The following is a 20,311-nucleotide window of genomic DNA, read 5'->3' as shown; positions in this document are numbered from 1 at the left end:
TGCTTATACTGGTACCCTTACCCTCATTTAAATAACACATTGTAACAAAAACCAATATAATATGCGAACAAAATCAAATTTTATAAGTCTAGTATAGGTTTCACGAGAAATGTGTTGGTAAAACCCTCCCTGATACAAAAATCTGGTGACGGCATTGTTGATTCTGACATTTCTTTCAGTCCCTTTTTATGATAAAAGTGTAGCTGATTCACTGGGGGAGGTGATATACAAACATTTTTTTGAAGGGGCCCCCGGAAGTTGAAAAGTGCCTCCCCTCCCCCTCGTCCTTACACTGTTTCACTAACAAGTTTTCATGACTTTACTTTTTAGATGATTTTGAAGATCCCCTTAAGACCGATTAATATACTACATAAATATTATTATTCACAGGCGTAAAATATCTTCAACATTTCGAAAAAATTAAATGCTAAACCCTGGACACTTTCGCCGAGATGCTGTAAAATGAGCGGTTTTAATAAAGGACATTGTTTTAATGATTATAACATAAGGGCATGGCTATTAAATAGGCTTGCTAGACCTCCCGGTTTGCCCGGGACGGTTCCGGTTTTCAGACAAAATTCCGGCATTCCGGTCGGTTTACTTCACGTCCTGATAAAAGATAAATTTGTTTATAAATCACCAAAAAGGGTTAAAAATAATTGAGTGTGAAGGACTATTTAGAAAGATTACTTTATCATTTGTAACATTGACTTATAAAATTAGAGCCGGATTAGTTTGTGAAAATTTTTTACAACATGATGTAAACCAAAAAAGTCTTATAAAATTGAAAAGTATATCTAAATAATGTTCAATTTTTTATTTTCTCATTCAAAGTGTTTTTCTAGCTCAAATAAATTTGCAAATATTTACATCTCGGAAATGAAATGTTCAAAGTTTATATCTGCTTATGTCATTTTTTATTACATCTGTTTTTATGTTCATAGTTAGTAACCATTTATTCATAGCACTGAGAATAAAATGCCGTACACTCCGAAAATCATCCACAGGTGTGTACCCTTTTGAATACTTGACACGGGGGGGGGGGGCATCCATTTCGGGTGTCCCGGTTGAACATTTCAGAAATCTGGAAAGATTATTATTAAATAAACTCATACCTCATTTGAGTTTTTTTTAAATTAGTTTATATTTCAACTATAAAATATTATGAAATTGTAAAAATCATAGCTGTATAACATATAAGCTTAATTGAAGAATTCAGAAACTATTTGTTTGCAAATTTCAAAGCAGTTGCTGATTTGTTCTTAAAGCCATGATACAGTTGAGATATTTTGATACTACATACCGTTTGCATTAACATTATGGTTTTTCCAAGAAATTACCATGTGATTTCTTTCATTTTGCATTTTTTATAAGCTGAGAAATAAATCAAGCATTTCGCAAATAGCTTCGGATTAATATGGCTCTTCTAGGTACTTCTACACATATTTTTAAAAATGTAAATTTTTGATCCCATCAACAAAAAATTACTGGACAAACCGCGATGTTACCTTTCCTTGAGTTCGCAAACGGTGAATTAAGTATGTATTTTATTATTCCTAACGACTCCAGGATTACTTCTTTAGCAAAGAAAAATGCTTTCATGCGAATATGCTTTGTTTAGTGTGCTCTTTGTAAAAAACTAAAAAAATTTTTGCATGTCACAAAGGAGTCAACTAAACAATAGTAAATGAAAAATTAATTTATCCCTGTGTAAGGGGTTATGCTTCCCCCCCCCCCGCTTTCTTATTAAAATGCGCCTTTGTGATTCACCCATTACAGAGAAATAAAGTCGAGTTAAACTAATAAAACACGTGTAGCTGTTTGGATAAACGCTAGTGAGGTGAGATATGGAGTCATTTGATTGGTCAATCGTTTCCCCGTCTCGAGTTGCAGGGCGAAGGGGAGAAATTCCTCACTAGGAGGTTTGAGCGTAGCACGAAATGTGGCAACCGACTATTTTCTCACCGATCCTCCCTTGTCGTGAGGGAGAAATAGACGTCACTTGAAGTTCTAGAGACATCCAGAGTAACGCTCCAGGGTACAGGACCCTGCAGGGACACCAGTGGCGTACTGGGTCAAAAATGTGTACCGGGAAAAACACTTGACCGGCGCCTTGCTCTATTTTCGCACCCTTCCTCCTCCCATTCACCAAGTTCAACTAAAAAATTAAACTTGATGAACTTCCTATCCGAGGAGTAGATAATCTTCAACGCCCCAAGACAACTGAAACTTTTGCGCTCCCCCCCCCCCTTTTTTTGTCGAAATGAGAAAGTTTTTTACTTCGTTCGGTGATGTTAGAAAAAGGAGTGTTTTGGGGGGAGGGGAGGTTTCTAAGTTAGAACTTCTAAAAATTAAACTTTGGACGAGTTTTTTATAAATAAGAAACGAGTAAAAAGAGGAGTTTGAAGGAGAAAAGGATAGAGAGCGCTCCCTCGTCCATTTTTCGGGACCGAAAAGTTGAAGTTCAATTGTTATCTACAACCATCTTAATAAATGGGGGGTCCGGGGCCCTCCCCGGGAATTTTTTCGAGATTGTAGCCCCTAAAATGCAGTTTTAGACGATCTCTAAAGATTATTCTAAAACTGCGATATCTAAAGATTATCTCTAGATTATCTTTGGTAATGTTTGGGGCTGAAGAGGTTCGATGATGCTCCCGGACCTATTTCGAAATTGAAACTTTAAAAACGCAATTGTGGATTATATCCAATTCTTTTAGAAAGGGTGGTTGACTCTTTTCGGTGAAACGGTGGTTCTCCGAAATTGAAGCGGTAAAAAGGCAATTAGACTATTTGCGGTGATATTAGGGAATAGAGAGGATAGTTTCGAGGGCCCACTCTCGGGAATTTTTCGAACGTAACGCGTTTTTCGCCGTAAAAACGCGACTGTAGGTTGTCTTTGGTAACGTTAAAAGGACCGGCAATTTTTCGTACGTGAAATTTTAAAAGCACGATTGTAGGCCATCTTTGGTAATGTTAAGAGTACGGGCATTTTTTCCGAATTTGAAGCTCTAAAAACTTGATTTCAGTAGACTTTCAATGATGTAAGGGAGAGGAGTTCCCGAGAACTGTTCCCCGAACCGTTTCAAAATTCAAACCGTTTAACAAAATTTAAGACGATCTTTAATGATTTTAGAGCGAGTGATAGGATCGTTCCCCAAGAAAGGTTTCAAGGTTAGCTCCTAAAACACAGTTTTTAGACGAGCATTGGTAATATTAGTGGGCAGAGAGGTTCGGAGGCTTTCTTCGGAAATTTTCTAAAATTGAAATTCCAGGTAAAATTTTCAGATTATCTTCGACGATGTATTAGACAGTTCGGAAGCTCCTCTCGGAAATCTTTTCAGAATTGAAGCCCTAAAAAACGACCATATTTTTAGACCGTCTTTGATTATATTAGAAGGGAAGGGAGGTTCGGGAACCTCTGGAACTTTTAGAAATCTAAATCCTAAAAACGACTATCTTTGGTGATATTAGGGGGAAGGGAGGTTCAGGGACTTCTAGAATTTTTAGAAATTTAAGTCCTAAAACCGAAATTTTAAACGATTTTGGATGATGGGGTGGTTGCGTTTCTCGAATATTTGAGTGGGGCGCTCCCCTGGAGGCTTTTTGAAATTGAAGACCTAAATAAGTAATTTTAGGCCGTCTTTGATGACTGTAGGCGATGTGGTTAGGGAACTCTTCCTCGGAAGTCTTTCAAAATCAAAATTTAAAAAAACACGCTTCTCGGCTACCTTTGGTGACGAAAAACGAAGGGATATAATGTTCGGGGACTTCCCACTCTTCCGCTTTCTTCTCTCTTTTTACGTATTTGTTTTTATTATTGGTAAAAATGTAGTGGAAAACGCTCCCCCAGTTTTCTTTTCTAAACCCATTTGAGTGCTTTAGTTTTTCGAAAATGAAATGCCGTTTGCGGCTCCAAAGAGAAAACTTTTTACATTTTGGAGTGATGTCTCTAGAGTCTTCCCCCCCCCCCCACTTTATTTTAATTTAAACATCATGCCTCCTAAATCTTGGGATAAAGTTTTTGTTTACCTTCACTTTAAAACATTCAAACACTGAGAACTTATCATTAATTCATTACATTATTTAAATCTCGTTTACTACTTTTTTTATACTTGTTTTGTTATTTTATTTTAAATTGTTTTCTTTTTAAAACATATTACAGCGGCCTACATAATGCTATTATGTTATTTATCTATTCATCTTTTCATTGAACTAAATCTCGTAGTAGGTTTGTAACGATACGCTATTTTTTTTTTTTTTTTCGATCAAAAATGTTTGAAACGTACATTTCAGCGGATGCAGGATCTTGGATGTTTCTCAATAATATGCGAAGATTTCATTTTCTTTTCAAATTTGGCAGAAAAAATACTTTTTGTCACTTTTATTTCTTTAGTTCATTCATTATTACTATTTTAATTCTTAAAGATTGCGAAGTTTTTCTTCTTTTTTCTCTTGCTTTTGCTGTTTTTAATCACTTTCAGAAATTGGCGGCTCAATTTCTGAAAAACTGGTGGATGTTGGCGACGACCCTGAGCGCTTCTTCGAAAAAGTTTCGAAACTGAGATCTTTACAAAACATTAGATCATCTTTAATAAAGTGAATAAGGTGGTTCGTCCCCGGAAAGCTTTCGAAATTTTAAGTTCAAACATCGTATTTGTAGGCCATTTTTGCTGACTCTAGAGAATGCATGCGTTTCAAAACTTTTATGTGGGAATTTATCGCATTTGAAGTCTTAAATGGCATAACTGTATGATGTCTTTGATAATTTTAGAGGACGGGATGGTGTTCGGGGACTCTCTTCTGGAAAGTTTTCGAAATTAAAGAGCTAAAACGAAATTGTAGACAATTTATTATAATTTCGGGAATTATAATTTCGCTGAAGCTCAACCAAATTCGCTATAATTTGGCTCCTCTAGGAAGTTTCTGAAATAGAAGTCCAATATGCTAAATTTTAAACGATCTTTTATGATGTGGGTCATCTAGGTGCTATCCCCTGAAAATTTTCGAAATTGAAGTACTTTAAACGGAAATTTTGGCGATCTTTATTAATGCTGGAGTAGGGCGGCGAGTTATATCTCTCGTACCCCAACGGTGGTTGCCGCTGATTTTAGTCGACAAAATTTATTTTCGATTCATTTTTTTTTTCATTCAAAGCTGGGAAAAATATTTTTAGTCATATCTTCAATTTCGCGCACAGAGGAAGGGGGGTTGGTGTTCCCCTGCTCCTCCTAGTTACGCCCCTGATCATGTTTTGAATTGAAAATAAAATTTATTGAGTAGTAGTGATATTTGCCGCCTTTAAAAAAAAGTAGTAGCACCTGAAAGGGAAAAGGTATGTGGAAGTGTGAAAAGTGTCAAATGAAATGACTAAAAGGACCTGATCCTATGAAAAAGCTCCAATTTAACGCTATTAAGTGTGATAAGTTGAAAATGAGAAGTATAATACGCGCGTACAACAATTTTGTGTAAGCATGCGCTACATTTAATAATGATTTAAAAGAAAATATTTTTAACGGAAAAAATCTCTTATTGAAATTTAATGGCTCCTACCTCTAATTTTGTTTTCCAATTTACTGGGGTGGGGGTAAATTAGAGTGCCGTAAAGTCTTCATGGGGGTGCCGGCGCCACGAAATTTTAATTTTCTTCACTATTAGAGAATTATGAACTGTTGAAAAATTTCGCAGCGCTTCTGAATCATGAATAAAAATAAAGGGCTATGCAATGAAGGCATACCAGTTTTATTCATTTTTGTCTGTTAGTTATGATTAGTTATGTCAGTGACGAATCTAGGAAAGGAGCTATGTGTGTGTGTATGTGTATGAGGCTGCAGCTTCACTCCTCGTCCGCACTTAGTGAAACCGAAGTTTTTGCCTTTCTTTTGCTTCGTTGGAAGCGTCATCAAGACAACATAAAAAATTTTTGAACTCAACCCCCCCCCCCCTCCCCCCCAGGACTAAAAACCCTGACTTTGTCACCGAGTTATAGAGAGATGGACGCCGTACGAAAGTTAGATGTCCGAGATAGGCGCCTTGTTCAAAAAAATCTGGAAACCTCGGCATTATTCAAAAATTTTAGGGGAAAGGTTTATAGTTTCAACTGAGTTCAAGTCGGCGCTGAATGGTTACTTATTGTTGGATTCGCGAATTGATACTTCAAATTAAAAAAAAAAAAAACTCTGATGTTACTTTTATTAAAAAAGGAGGGGAAAACTCCGCAACCATTTTATTCCTTGGATGAAGGAGATAGATTTGGATGGGAATGAAAAAAGCATTTTGCATTAAGGGATTAAACTGATGGAATGAGGTAACTTTGATTTTAAAAAGGGATGGTACGTAGTTTTATGATGTTAAGTCTTTTTATTTGTTCGTCTTATACAATAAATCTTATGGTACCAGGCGCCGCAATATTCGGTACAAAATTCATAAAAATAATACAAAAAAAAAAAGACTTAGGCGCCGGCGCACTAAGGCACCGGCGCACCGGGAATTTTCCCGGTATCCCGGCGGCCCAGTACGCCACTGAGGGACACTACTTGTTGGGACGGGACGGCAATAAAAACAGTTTGCGGAACGAAAACAGCTGTTTTTCGTTCAAAGATGCAAAGAGAGAGAGGTATTTTTTCGAAAGAAAAGCCGAAGGCTGAAGGGTCGGGGTTGTTTCCTGGAATTCTTTTCAGTAATTCTTGCTTTAGGGTAACTGAGGATTATACCACACCTACCACTTCCTTTTTTATGGCTTTTCGAATAAAAGGGATTCGCGCGTTGAAACTTGTAGGCACTGGCAATCTATTTATTTTTTCTCCAGTTTCGAGGCAACAGGACTGAAGAATGATGGAGTCATTTGTAACACGTTTTAGCTGTAATTAAAAATCCTTTTAAAGTTATAATGAAATTGAAATTCATTTTGATGATTCAAACAAAGGATTTTTAAGGGTAAGTTTGGTTTGTAAGAAAATTTACTTATTTCAAAAACTTTTACTTTAATTATCCATTACCGCTTTTAATTTGTAAAAATGTTTTTGAGACATTTGTTATTTATACTATCATTTCCAGGGCCCGGATTTACATTTTAGTTAAAACCTATTGCTTATCACGAAAAGTTGTGTGAGTTGTCGTTCCTAAAAAAATGAAAATACTTGAAAAAAAAAATCAATTTCATTTTCAAATGCTTGAAATTTTACAAAAATGTGGCTACAAGCCTTGAATTTTAAAATTTCTAAGAAATTGGAGTTGATAAGGAGGAGTGCCAAAATATGTTAAATTCAGTGTGTGCTTCAATGGAATGCCGGACATCACATAAGTCCAGATCCAAAGCGTCCATGGACATAACGTCCAGTTCCAAAACATCCGAGGGACAGAACGTCCGACGGACATAACGTCCGACGGACATAACGTCCGACGGACATAACGTCCAGCGGACATAACATCCAACGGACACAATGTCCGACGGACAATAGGTCCAAAGACAGAACTTTCACATTTTTGGACCCAGCTAGGACATAACCTCCAGTTTTAGAAGTTTATTTCTTGAACTTCTCAATTAATTACATGATTTGCCACTGAACAATAGGTTTCATGGAAATTATACTCTTAGCAGTGGCGCACACAGAAATTTTGCAAGGGGAGGGTCCATAGTTAAAAATCCCATTTTCATATCATATCTCAATATGCCGTCAAATATATTGACTTGATTTTATTGATTTTTGAGAGCAAAAACAGTAAAAAATAAATTATTGAATAAATAATTAGCACTAATTAATAAAAAATATTAATAACAGGTACTTAAATTACCAGAAAGCAAACGAATTTATGCAATGTATTTACTTTTATCATTGTTCATAAATGAAAACAGATGCCCAAATTCAAGTATAAGAAGCATCAGATCTGAAGAACAAGAAAAATCTCATTTTAACCTGTAATTACAAAACTAAAAACATTATTATTACTCTGTTTTCATTTACAGTCACCCATAGTCTGCCTCTATAGGTTTACAAAACATCGTAGAATAAAATTTAGTTTTCTAGTTCATTTTCCGATTTTATTTATAACTTCATCAGTGTGTGATGGTGACATTGCTTGAATTCAGCAGTACAAGAACGCATTAAACGCACATTATACATAGTACTATTTAAGTATGTTTTTAGCCTTCTCAAAGTCGAGAAACATCTCTCGCTTGTGCAATTCGTTACAAGAAATGTACACATTTTCTAAAAAATCTTTTAACAAGAGGATTTTTTTTTCCCTATTATGAGAACTGAAATTCTTGTTTTCTTTGTTTGGAAATATTTTGTGTATAAAGTACATCGAATCATAATCAGTTGAAATAAGAAAAATGCAAGAGCTATGGGAGGGGTCCGGACCCCCTGGACCCCTCCCTTGTGTGCGCCACTGACTTTAGCATCGTTCATTATTCCATCAAACTCTATTCCCTTGTGTGTGTGTGTGTGTTTGTGTGTGCGCGCGAGGGGGGGGGGGGGGTTGCTCCTAACATTGGATTAAAGTATATTCATAAAAGGAAGTATGCTTCAATTTTATTTCTTACTAAGCGTATAAATTATGAATTGTTCAAATGGGCAGTATGTTACTCTCTTGCTACCTATTTTCTAAGTGTGTACCCTATTTCTTTTAAAGCACTTTGTAGATGGGTTTCAGAGGTGATTAAAAACTAACTGTATCGAAAGTCCATGAGAGCAAGTAACAATGCATCATACTTTCTTCTCCCTCGCTCTATCTCTCTGTCGACTGCCTCATTGATGTGTCGACCCCTAAAAAAATGTTACTGTGTACTATCTCAACTTGCAAGAGTACATAATTTTAAAAAAGTTTTGTTTGCCTATTTTTCCCCGAATATTTTCGATTCCAATCTTCCTTTATATGGCTTCAAACTGCAGAATTTTACTAGATTTTTTTTTTCAAAATTCCCTCTGGGTGAACCCCCGGTACCCCTAAATTGGGATCCCTGCATCATTCTCTTAAGTCTATTCCCCTTCTTAAGGGAAATCCAAAAAGGCAGGCAAATACACATCGAAAAAACACACAAAACAAAAAACAAAAAAAAAAAAAAGAAAGGAAGGAAGAAAGAAAAGAGCATAACTTTACGTGTCTCAGGGGAAAAGACAAATATAGAGCAAAAAAAAAATCATTAATAATTTGCTTTTTTAAAAAATATAGCAGTCTTTGTATTTGCGTATGTTCTATTGTAGCACCTAAACTATTTATCCGACTTTCATGAATATCAATTGATTCGTTATTAATGATATTCTTGTATATCAAACTAAAATGCTTACCGTAAATTACTCACGCTATTATTTTTTGTCCATCTTAGATTAAAACGGAAAATATTTAAATAAAATAAAAGAATAAAAAACTGAAAACCGACTACGGCAAAAAAAAAAAAAAATTATTTGAATTTTGACATCTTGAATTCAAATTATGTTTTTCGCAATCACGAGTGTGTGTATGTGTGCGTGTGTTTGTGTGTGGGGGTATGTGTTTGTGTGTACGGGTTTTGTGTATGTGGGCATGTGTGTTTGTGTCTGTGTGCTGGCATAAGTGTGTGGGTAGTTGTGTGTATGAATGTGTGTGTGTGGGAGGGGGTATGTGTATGTGTGTGTAGGCATATGTGTTTGTGTCTGTGTGCAGGCATGAATGTGTGGGTAGTTGTGTGTATGTGTGTGTATGTTTTTGTGTGTGTATGTGTGGGTGTCTGTATGTATATGCGTGTGTTTATGTGTTTGTGTATGTGTGTAGGTGTGTGTGTGTGCGTGTGTGGGTAGATGTGTATGTATGCGCGTGTGTGTAGGACACACTGTAAAAAATCTCGGAAAACTCTCTGAATATACAAAAAAGTTTTCCGTAATACACAGATTCGTACGCCCTCCGCAGTTTTCTGCTATAATCAAAAACGTTTCCCGTTTAGCAAGAAAGTAAGAGTCGACGCATGCGCAGCTCACATCACGGCAATTTTATAGTCCAGCAGCAAATCTAAACTGAAACTTTCGAAAGCACGCAATGAAAACAAGTGCTGACTCATGTATATGCGAAGTAACACTCATCAAGGGGATTAGTAGAAGTTTTGTTCCTCGCATGAATTCACTGAAGATAATTTTAAAGTCTTATATTTTCTTGCTTATGTATCGTCATGAGATTGAATTTGAAGCTATGTCACTTATTTTTAAGTACGAAATGCAAATTCTCGACGCATGCTCGCGGAAGGAATACAAACTGAAATTAAAAACCAAATAACTGCCTAGAAGACGCCATGTAAATTCATTGCGTCGCATAACTTGTGTAGGTAATTTACTTTTTTCTTGGATACTTTTCTTCTTTCTACCAAATGGGTAATTTTTGTTGGCAGAATTTTATTCTGTCATAAAAATCACCTTTTTGGTTACCAAAGCCTGCAAAAGACCACCACCGACGAATAGGTAAGTCGCTTTGCAACTCTATTACTTTAAAGAGATTTAGTTCATATAAATCTCGTTAAAAAAAAAAACTATTTTCTTCAGTATCATTTTTTCGTTGTGAACTATTGCAATTTGAAAATATTTTACACTACATAAAACACATATTTAAAGTGCAAGTGTGTCTAGTTTTATTCTGTAAAATTTATGAATTGAAGATTATAAAAAAATTTAAATAAGTGTTATTGTGTACTTTGTTTTTATGTGTCAATCTCAGTTAATATTTGGCTGAACATTTATGTATCAAGCATTATGAATTAAATGTTATAATATGCAAATTGTCAGGTTTGATAGTTCGTCTTTAAGGTTGCATGTTTTCATTCTCTTGTAAACAGTGTAGCTAGATTGTATGAAGTAAAAAAAAAAAAAAAAAACTATCTCTTGTAATTAGGAACATAGTGCTTCAGTATTATCTAAATGACGATATCTCTTTAAATATTTGCATTAGCGAAACGCTTTAAATTAGTTAAATGTGTATTAATTTATTTAAGAAATAAATACATATATGTATTTAAAAGTGTCTTTCTTCATTTTTTTCGTTTTACGAGCCTCAATTTTACCAAAAGCAAAAAAAAAAAAAAAAAAAAAGACTTAATAAAATAATTTTGTATTTTTACACCATATTAAAGTATTTGACTCATAATTTATACGATACTTTGATTTATAATGTATATGATACTTTGATTTATAATGTATATGATACTTTGATTTATAATGTATATGATGTTGCTTTTTCAAGGGGGGGGGGGCTTCATAGCATTTTATGGGTGCACCATCACTCTTATGGTGGGGGGGGGGGGTATTCTCGTATATATGAAATGGAATAATCATGTAATAGAGTTCAATGTTTTAATAAATAAAATATATAATGCATTTTGCGCACACTGTAAAAATAAAATCAGTAACCTATTTTGAATAAGTATTTATATTTGTGATGAGCTGGAAAAGGGCAAGAACAGAAGAATCAACCCGAATGGTTCCAGCAGGGGGACTTGGTGTCATATTTAAATTCATCAATTTCTCTGTTGGTACTTTTCGGTACACTTTGTTCGTCAGAGAAATTGACTTGAGGTGAACGAATTCCGGAACGCGAAGGGTAGGTAAGTCCTGTCAAATTTTATCCGAAGATAAAAGCTATCAAGTTTGATACAAGATATGTTTTTAAGTTCTGCATTAAAAATACAATATGTTGATAGTTTTGTCTTGAAAATATTGAGAGAAAAACTGAAGTTTAAGATTGTTTAACAAACAATCCCCACTTTTCAGAAGGTACCCCCACTCCAATTCCCCGACGATTTTGTGATTAGGAATGAAACTAGTAGATTATTTCATAATTTTTCAAAAATTTATAACTGTGCATATGTTATGCTGTTAACCATGCTATTTGTCATTAGAAATTCCAAAAAAAAAAAAAAAAATCCACGAATGATTCTAAAATTGCTTGTATTATTGCTCTTAGATATGAAAGAATTGAAACTGATATGGTATGCAATACTATAATAAAGAATTATATTTTAGAAAAAATCACGGAAAAAGGATTCCGAAATTCTCGGAAACGTTTTTGAAAATTGTTTGGAGAATTCCGAAATACTCGGAAACGTTTTCGAAACTTTCATGAACCACAGCTGCACAGAATACTCAGAAACATTTCTGGAAATTACGGAAAGAGGATTCCGAAATACTCAGAAACGTTTCTGAAAATTACGGAAAGAGGATTCCGAATTACTCAGACACGTTTCCGGACATTACAGAAAGAGAATTCCGAAATACTCAGAAACGTTTTCGAAAATTTCATGAACCGCAGCTGCACGATATACTCAGAAACGTTTCCGAATTTTTTTTTACAGTGCATGGATGCAACCTGGAGACGGCTTTCGCTATAGGAGCAGCATCGTGAGGAGCCCGTCGACGATGATGGTGCGGAGGGTGGCGGGGGGGGGGGGGGTGGAATCAAAGGAACGTCAAAAACAGTCAAGTGAGAACAATAAGCAATCGTGATTGCTCAAAAAAAAAAATAAATAAAAAATAAATAAATAAAAGATAAGAAACAAGGTAAGTGCTGTTTAATGCCATCGTCCTATTGAGTAAAACCAGTAATTTGATAGGTTAGATATTCCTGTTTATTTTTGAAATCCTCTGCCACTTTCGCATTAATAACATAATTCAATTCAAATACCGTAGTCGTGCGGTATAGTAGAACTGTAGTTGAGAACGCACGACAACGGCATTTGAATTGAATTATAATGTTATTAATGCGAAAGTGGCAGAGGATTTCAATAGAACTAAATAAACAGGAGTATCTAATCTATCAAATTACTGGTTTTACTCAATAGGACGATGATATTAAACAGCACCTACCTTGTTTCTTATCTTTTAGAATTTTTTTTTTTTTTTTGCCGTAGTAGTCGGGTTTCAGTTTTTTCATCTTTTATTTTTTAGAGCTACAATTTCCGAGGGAGTGCACCAAACCTCTTCTCCCCTACCATTATCAAAGACAAGTAGAAGGCATCTTTAAGAATGCAAATTAGAAAAATTTCTTGTGGCGGGCCCTTGAATCACTCCTCCACGTCATATCACAAAAAGAGCGTATTGAACTCCGTTTTTAGCACTACAATTGCAGAAAAAAATCCGCCTGACAACCCCGAACCACCCTCTTCTGCACATTATTGAACATAATGTTTGCGTTTTGAACGTTTCAATTTCAAAAAACGGGCGTGGGGAGGGAGTCGCACCGGAGCGCATAATATTACGAAAGTCAGTTAGAATTACAAATAAAGAAAATTTTCCTTTGATATGGGCCCTCAAATCTCCCCTCACTCTAACATCATCAAAAAGATCGTCTAAAACTGCATTCTTAGAGCTAGAAGTTCGAAAAATAGACAGGTGAGTGACACCGAACCTCTTCAATCCTAACATTACCAAAGATCGTCTAAAATGCGTTTTCAAGACTAAAAATTTCGAAATTTTTCCGGGGGAGAAACCCCCGGACCCCCTTTACTTCGGAGTTAATACTATTCTTAAGGTTTGGTTCATATCGGCTTCCTTTTAAATCAGAAGATCTATACAGCCGCCACAGAACAAACAGTACTTACAGAGATACCACTTTGAGGCGACGATTATGCATACATTTGTTGAGAAAAAAGGCTGTAACCTTCTCAATAATTTTTACTCTTATGATGAACTTGTGTCGCCTAGTAAAAATTCCTTAAAAAATGCTCTGTCATGATGTTTTACACATAGTCAGATACCATAATATATAAAAGGTTTTTTTTCCTAGTGATGCTGTTTTGAGTTAATTGCGATCAAAAAAGTACAATTTTTGAAAATTTGAAAAATATCAAGGCATTTTTCTCCTAAAAAAAATTAAACCTCAAACAAGTTTTGTGCTATTTACGCTCTTCATACTATAAACTTTCAGAATATGTTAAATTTTTTTCGGGGGGCGGCTTTTCGGGAGGAAATAACACAGGTTAAACTTGCGCGAAAACGGATAAAATCCATACTTTGCGACCCCTTGTCTGAAGAAAGCAACAACCCCCAACCAGTGGCGTACTGGGTCAAAAATGTGTACCGGGAAAAACACTTGACCGGCGCCTTGCTCTATTTTCGCACCCTTCCTCCTCCCATTCACCAAGTTCAACTAAAAAATTAAACTTGATGAACTTCCTATCCGAGGAGTAGATAATCTTCAACGCCCCAAGACAACTGAAACTTTTGCGCTCCCCCCCCCCCCTTTTTTTGTCGAAATGAGAAAGTTTTTTACTTCGTTCGGTGATGTTAGAAAAAGGAGTGTTTTGGGGGGAGGGGAGGTTTCTAAGTTAGAACTTCTAAAAATTAAACTTTGGACGAGTTTTTTATAAATAAGAAACGAGTAAAAAGAGGAGTTTGAAGGAGAAGAGGATAGAGAGCGCTCCCTCGTCCATTTTTCGGGACCGAAAAGTTGAAGTTCAATTGTTATCTACAACCATCTTAATAAATGGGGGGTCCGGGGCCCTCCCCGGGAATTTTTTCGAGATTGTAGCCCCTAAAATGCAGTTTTAGACGATCTCTAAAGATTATTCTAAAACTGCGATATCTAAAGATTATCTCTAGATTATCTTTGGTAATGTTTGGGGCTGAAGAGGTTCGATGATGCTCCCGGACCTATTTCGAAATTGAAACTTTAAAAACGCAATTGTGGATCATATCCAATTCTTTTAGAAAGGGTGGTTGACTCTTTTCGGTGAAACGGTGGTTCTCCGAAATTGAAGCGGTAAAAAGGCAATTAGACTATTTGCGGTGATATTAGGGAATAGAGAGGATAGTTTCGAGGGCCCACTCTCGGGAATTTTTCGAACGTAACGCGTTTTTCGCCGTAAAAACGCGACTGTAGGTTGTCTTTGGTAACGTTAAAAGGACCGGCAATTTTTCGTACGTGAAATTTTAAAAGCACGATTGTAGGCCATCTTTGGTAATGTTAAGAGTACGGGCATTTTTTCCGAATTTGAAGCTCTAAAAACTTGATTTCAGTAGACTTTCAATGATGTAAGGGAGAGGAGTTCCCGAGAACTGTTCCCCGAACCGTTTCAAAATTCAAACCGTTTAACAAAATTTAAGACGATCTTTAATGATTTTAGAGCGAGTGATAGGATCGTTCCCCAAGAAAGGTTTCAAGGTTAGCTCCTAAAACACAGTTTTTAGACGAGCATTGGTAATATTAGTGGGCAGAGAGGTTCGGAGGCTTTCTTCGGAAATTTTCTAAAATTGAAATTCCAGGTAAAATTTTCAGATTATCTTCGACGATGTATTAGACAGTTCGGAAGCTCCTCTCGGAAATCTTTTCAGAATTGAAGCCCTAAAAACGACCATATTTTTAGACCGTCTTTGATTATATTAGAAGGGAAGGGAGGTTCGGGAACCTCTGGAACTTTTAGAAATCTAAATCCTAAAAACGACTATCTTTGGTGATATTAGGGGGAAGGGAGGTTCAGGGACTTCTAGAATTTTTAGAAATTTAAGTCCTAAAACCGAAATTTTAAACGATTTTGGATGATGGGGTGGTTGCGTTTCTCGAATATTTGAGTGGGGCGCTCCCCTGGAGGCTTTTTGAAATTGAAGACCTAAATAAGTAATTTTAGGCCGTCTTTGATGACTGTAGGCGATGTGGTTAGGGAACTCTTCCTCGGAAGTCTTTCAAAATCAAAATTTAAAAAACACGCTTCTCGGCTACCTTTGGTGACGAAAAACGAAGGGATATAATGTTCGGGGACTTCCCACTCTTCCGCTTTCTTCTCTCTTTTTACGTATTTGTTTTTATTATTGGTAAAAATGTAGTGGAAAACGCTCCCCCAGTTTTCTTTTCTAAACCCATTTGAGTGCTTTAGTTTTTCGAAAATGAAATGCCGTTTGCGGCTCCAAAGAGAAAACTTTTTACATTTTGGAGTGATGTCTCTAGAGTCTTCCCCCCCCCCACTTTATTTTAATTTAAACATCATGCCTCCTAAATCTTGGGATAAAGTTTTTGTTTACCTTCACTTTAAAACATTCAAACACTGAGAACTTATCATTAATTCATTACATTATTTAAATCTCGTTTACTACTTTTTTTATACTTGTTTTGTTATTTTATTTTAAATTGTTTTCTTTTTAAAACATATTACAGCGGCCTACATAATGCTATTATGTTATTTATCTATTCATCTTTTCATTGAACTAAATCTCGTAGTAGGTTTGTAACGATACGCTATTTTTTTTTTTTTTTCGATCAAAAATGTTTGAAACGTACATTTCAGCGGATGCAGGATCTTGGATGTTTCTCAATAATATGCGAAGATTTCATTTTCTTTTCAAATTTGGCAGAAAAAAATACTTTTTGTCACTTTTATTTCTTTAGTTCATTCATTATTACTATTTTAATTCTTAAAGATTGCGAAGTTTTTCTTCTTTTTTCTCTTGCTTTTGCTGTTTTTAATCACTTTCAGAAATTGGCGGCTCAATTTCTGAAAAACTGGTGGATGTTGGCGACGACCCTGAGCGCTTCTTCGAAAAAGTTTCGAAACTGAGATCTTTACAAAACATTAGATCATCTTTAATAAAGTGAATAAGGTGGTTCGTCCCCGGAAAGCTTTCGAAATTTTAAGTTCAAACATCGTATTTGTAGGCCATTTTTGCTGACTCTAGAGAATGCATGCGTTTCAAAACTTTTATGTGGGAATTTATCGCATTTGAAGTCTTAAATGGCATAACTGTATGATGTCTTTGATAATTTTAGAGGACGGGATGGTGTTCGGGGACTCTCTTCTGGAAAGTTTTCGAAATTAAAGAGCTAAAACGAAATTGTAGACAATTTATTATAATTTCGGGAATTATAATTTCGCTGAAGCTCAACCAAATTCGCTATAATTTGGCTCCTCTAGGAAGTTTCTGAAATAGAAGTCCAATATGCTAAATTTTAAACGATCTTTTATGATGTGGGTCATCTAGGTGCTATCCCCTGAAAATTTTCGAAATTGAAGTACTTTAAACGGAAATTTTGGCGATCTTTATTAATGCTGGAGTAGGGCGGCGAGTTATATCTCTCGTACCCCAACGGTGGTTGCCGCTGATTTTAGTCGACAAAATTTATTTTCGATTCATTTTTTTTTTCATTCAAAGCTGGGAAAAATATTTTTAGTCATATCTTCAATTTCGCGCACAGAGGAAGGGGGGTTGGTGTTCCCCTGCTCCTCCTAGTTACGCCCCTGATCATGTTTTGAATTGAAAATAAAATTTATTGAGTAGTAGTGATATTTGCCGCCTTTAAAAAAAAGTAGTAGCACCTGAAAGGGAAAAGGTATGTGGAAGTGTGAAAAGTGTCAAATGAAATGACTAAAAGGACCTGATCCTATGAAAAAGCTCCAATTTAACGCTATTAAGTGTGATAAGTTGAAAATGAGAAGTATAATACGCGCGTACAACAATTTTGTGTAAGCATGCGCTACATTTAATAATGATTTAAAAGAAAATATTTTTAACGGAAAAAATCTCTTATTGAAATTTAATGGCTCCTACCTCTAATTTTGTTTTCCAATTTACTGGGGTGGGGGTAAATTAGAGTGCCGTAAAGTCTTCATGGGGGTGCCGGCGCCACGAAATTTTAATTTTCTTCACTATTAGAGAATTATGAACTGTTGAAAAATTTCGCAGCGCTTCTGAATCATGAATAAAAATAAAGGGCTATGCAATGAAGGCATACCAGTTTTATTCATTTTTGTCTGTTAGTTATGATTAGTTATGTCAGTGACGAATCTAGGAAAGGAGCTATGTGTGTGTGTATGTGTATGAGGCTGCAGCTTCACTCCTCGTCCGCACTTAGTGAAACCGAAGTTTTTGCCTTTCTTTTGCTTCGTTGGAAGCGTCATCAAGACAACATAAAAAAATTTTGAACTCAACCCCCCCCCTCCCCCCCAGGACTAAAAACCCTGACTTTGTCACCGAGTTATAGAGAGATGGACGCCGTACGAAAGTTAGATGTCCGAGATAGGCGCCTTGTTCAAAAAAATCTGGAAACCTCGGCATTATTCAAAAATTTTAGGGGAAAGGTTTATAGTTTCAACTGAGTTCAAGTCGGCGCTGAATGGTTACTTATTGTTGGATTCGCGAATTGATACTTCAAATTAAAAAAAAAAAAAACTCTGATGTTACTTTTATTAAAAAAGGAGGGGAAAACTCCGCAACCATTTTATTCCTTGGATGAAGGAGATAGATTTGGATGGGAATGAAAAAAGCATTTTGCATTAAGGGATTAAACTGATGGAATGAGGTAACTTTGATTTTAAAAAGGGATGGTACGTAGTTTTATGATGTTAAGTCTTTTTATTTGTTCGTCTTATACAATAAATCTTATGGTACCAGGCGCCGCAATATTCGGTACAAAATTCATAAAAATAATACAAAAAAAAAAAAAAGACTTAGGCGCCGGCGCACTAAGGCACCGGCGCACCGGGAATTTTCCCGGTATCCCGGCGGCCCAGTACGCCACTGCCCCCAACCAAAATAACTATGAAGTCATCATCACTAGATACAATACAACCAATAAATATAAACATAACCGTGGGATGGTGTTTCTGTAAAGAGCTAAAGCGCACTAAAATGCGACTTTCAGAATTTTTCTAAAAAAGCGCTGCAAAACCTCAAACTTTGAAAATTTTTAACGAGCGAAAAAAATTTTTTGGAAGGTTAAAAATTTCAGAATGTTCACTTCTCATGACCTACTTTGACATATAAAAAAATTAGAAAAATCAAAAATGGTCACTGCCACACCTTGTCTGAACTTCAAAATAATGGCTCTTAACTCCTCGCGTTTCTGAAACATTAAACCTTCAGAATAAATCTTTCGAATATTCCTCTCGGAAATATTCGAATATCCTCATTGATGTTACATGAGGAAGATTATTTAGATTGTGCTTTTTAACGAATCCGATCTCCATAGTGTCTTCAAAAGATTATTGAATTTCTAAAAAATAAAAATATCAGCGCGCTCAAAATGTTCCTAGCGAAAACAAGGGATCTTCGGCGGAAGGCTGCCCATTCGCGCCCTGTGACGTAGGCTCGTGACGTTTCAGAAGCGCGCACTTTTGCGCGTAAATTTTTAAAAATTCATTAAAAATCAACCACGGTGTTTTAAAATTCGGCGATGGTGAATTTTTTAGTTTTGAGGGTCAATTAACAATATCCAATAGCTAAAATATGAGCATTTAATAGGTTGCAACTTCCCTATTACATTAAAATTGCCAATAATGGGAAAATGACATTAAATTGGAGTAAAAGGAAGTCATGTGACGCACACATCAGCTCGTTTAATTTTTCAAATGATGTTTATAAACTCTGTATTTTTTTTTTTGTAAATTTATAGTTCGACCGACCCCCCCCCCCCATTTTTCAAAATATTTTCAGTTTGGAGCGTCTCTGATTAATTTCTTTATTAATTGCATTTTTCACTTCAAATTGTTCATGTTTTTTCCAAGTTTCTTTTTTTTTTTTTTTGAATTATGGTAGTGTAATAAATGTTAAAAACATTTTTCTTGAAAATTTATCCAGTTCTGAAACGGAAGCTCAGAAAAAATATTTAGATTACGTTCCGGAGGGAACTTTCTGGACCCCTGTCTGCTTTCGTTTGGTCATCGCTAACAAAAAAGCGGAAACAGCTTTTTATAAAGAGAAATTGTTTGTGGATAGAGAGAGCGTTCATTGAAGTAAATATTATCTTGTTTTTTTCCTCAAGTACTAATTAATTTTTTCACAGTAAAATATTTTCAACGGTTTTTAGAACATTGATTTTTTATCTTTTTTTTTTATTTTTAAAAAGCAGCGTTTGAAAAAAAAAAAAAAAAACCATGCGTTTCCAAAGTTGCAACAAAAAACACATTTTTTTAGAACAAAATTTTCGAATAATTTCGGATGCGGACACGTATTTCGAGGCAACAAAGAACTTACTTCTCAGTGCAAAAGAAGTAAACTTATGGTTGAGGGAACATCCAATGAAAGGGATTCCCTCGAAAGATTTTCCTGCTTGTTTGAAATAATAACGTTGTTTTTTCTTTTACATTTTCAGCACAAAGCCAGTTTTTATTTTCACATTAAACAGCAGATAACTTGGTTCAGATCTGAAACAAAATCAGCATTAGAAATCCGTCGTTCGCAGCTGGCTATCATCAACAGAATTGCGCAAGAACCTTTTACGAGGCTACGTTCTTAGTACACAAGTCATGTAGCTTGAATTACCATCTGTGTTTTTTCCTTCGCTACAATGCTCTTGTTGTGACGTAACGAATAATCGTTAGGAAATATTTGATAAGAATATGATTCGTTTTCTCGCGAAAAGAACATTT

This window comes from Uloborus diversus, chromosome 4, assembly GCF_026930045.1.
Source record: "Uloborus diversus isolate 005 chromosome 4, Udiv.v.3.1, whole genome shotgun sequence".
Lineage (NCBI taxonomy): Eukaryota > Metazoa > Arthropoda > Arachnida > Araneae > Uloboridae > Uloborus > Uloborus diversus.
The sequence above is the reverse complement of the archived record's forward strand: the minus strand, read 5'-3'. Positions refer to the sequence as shown.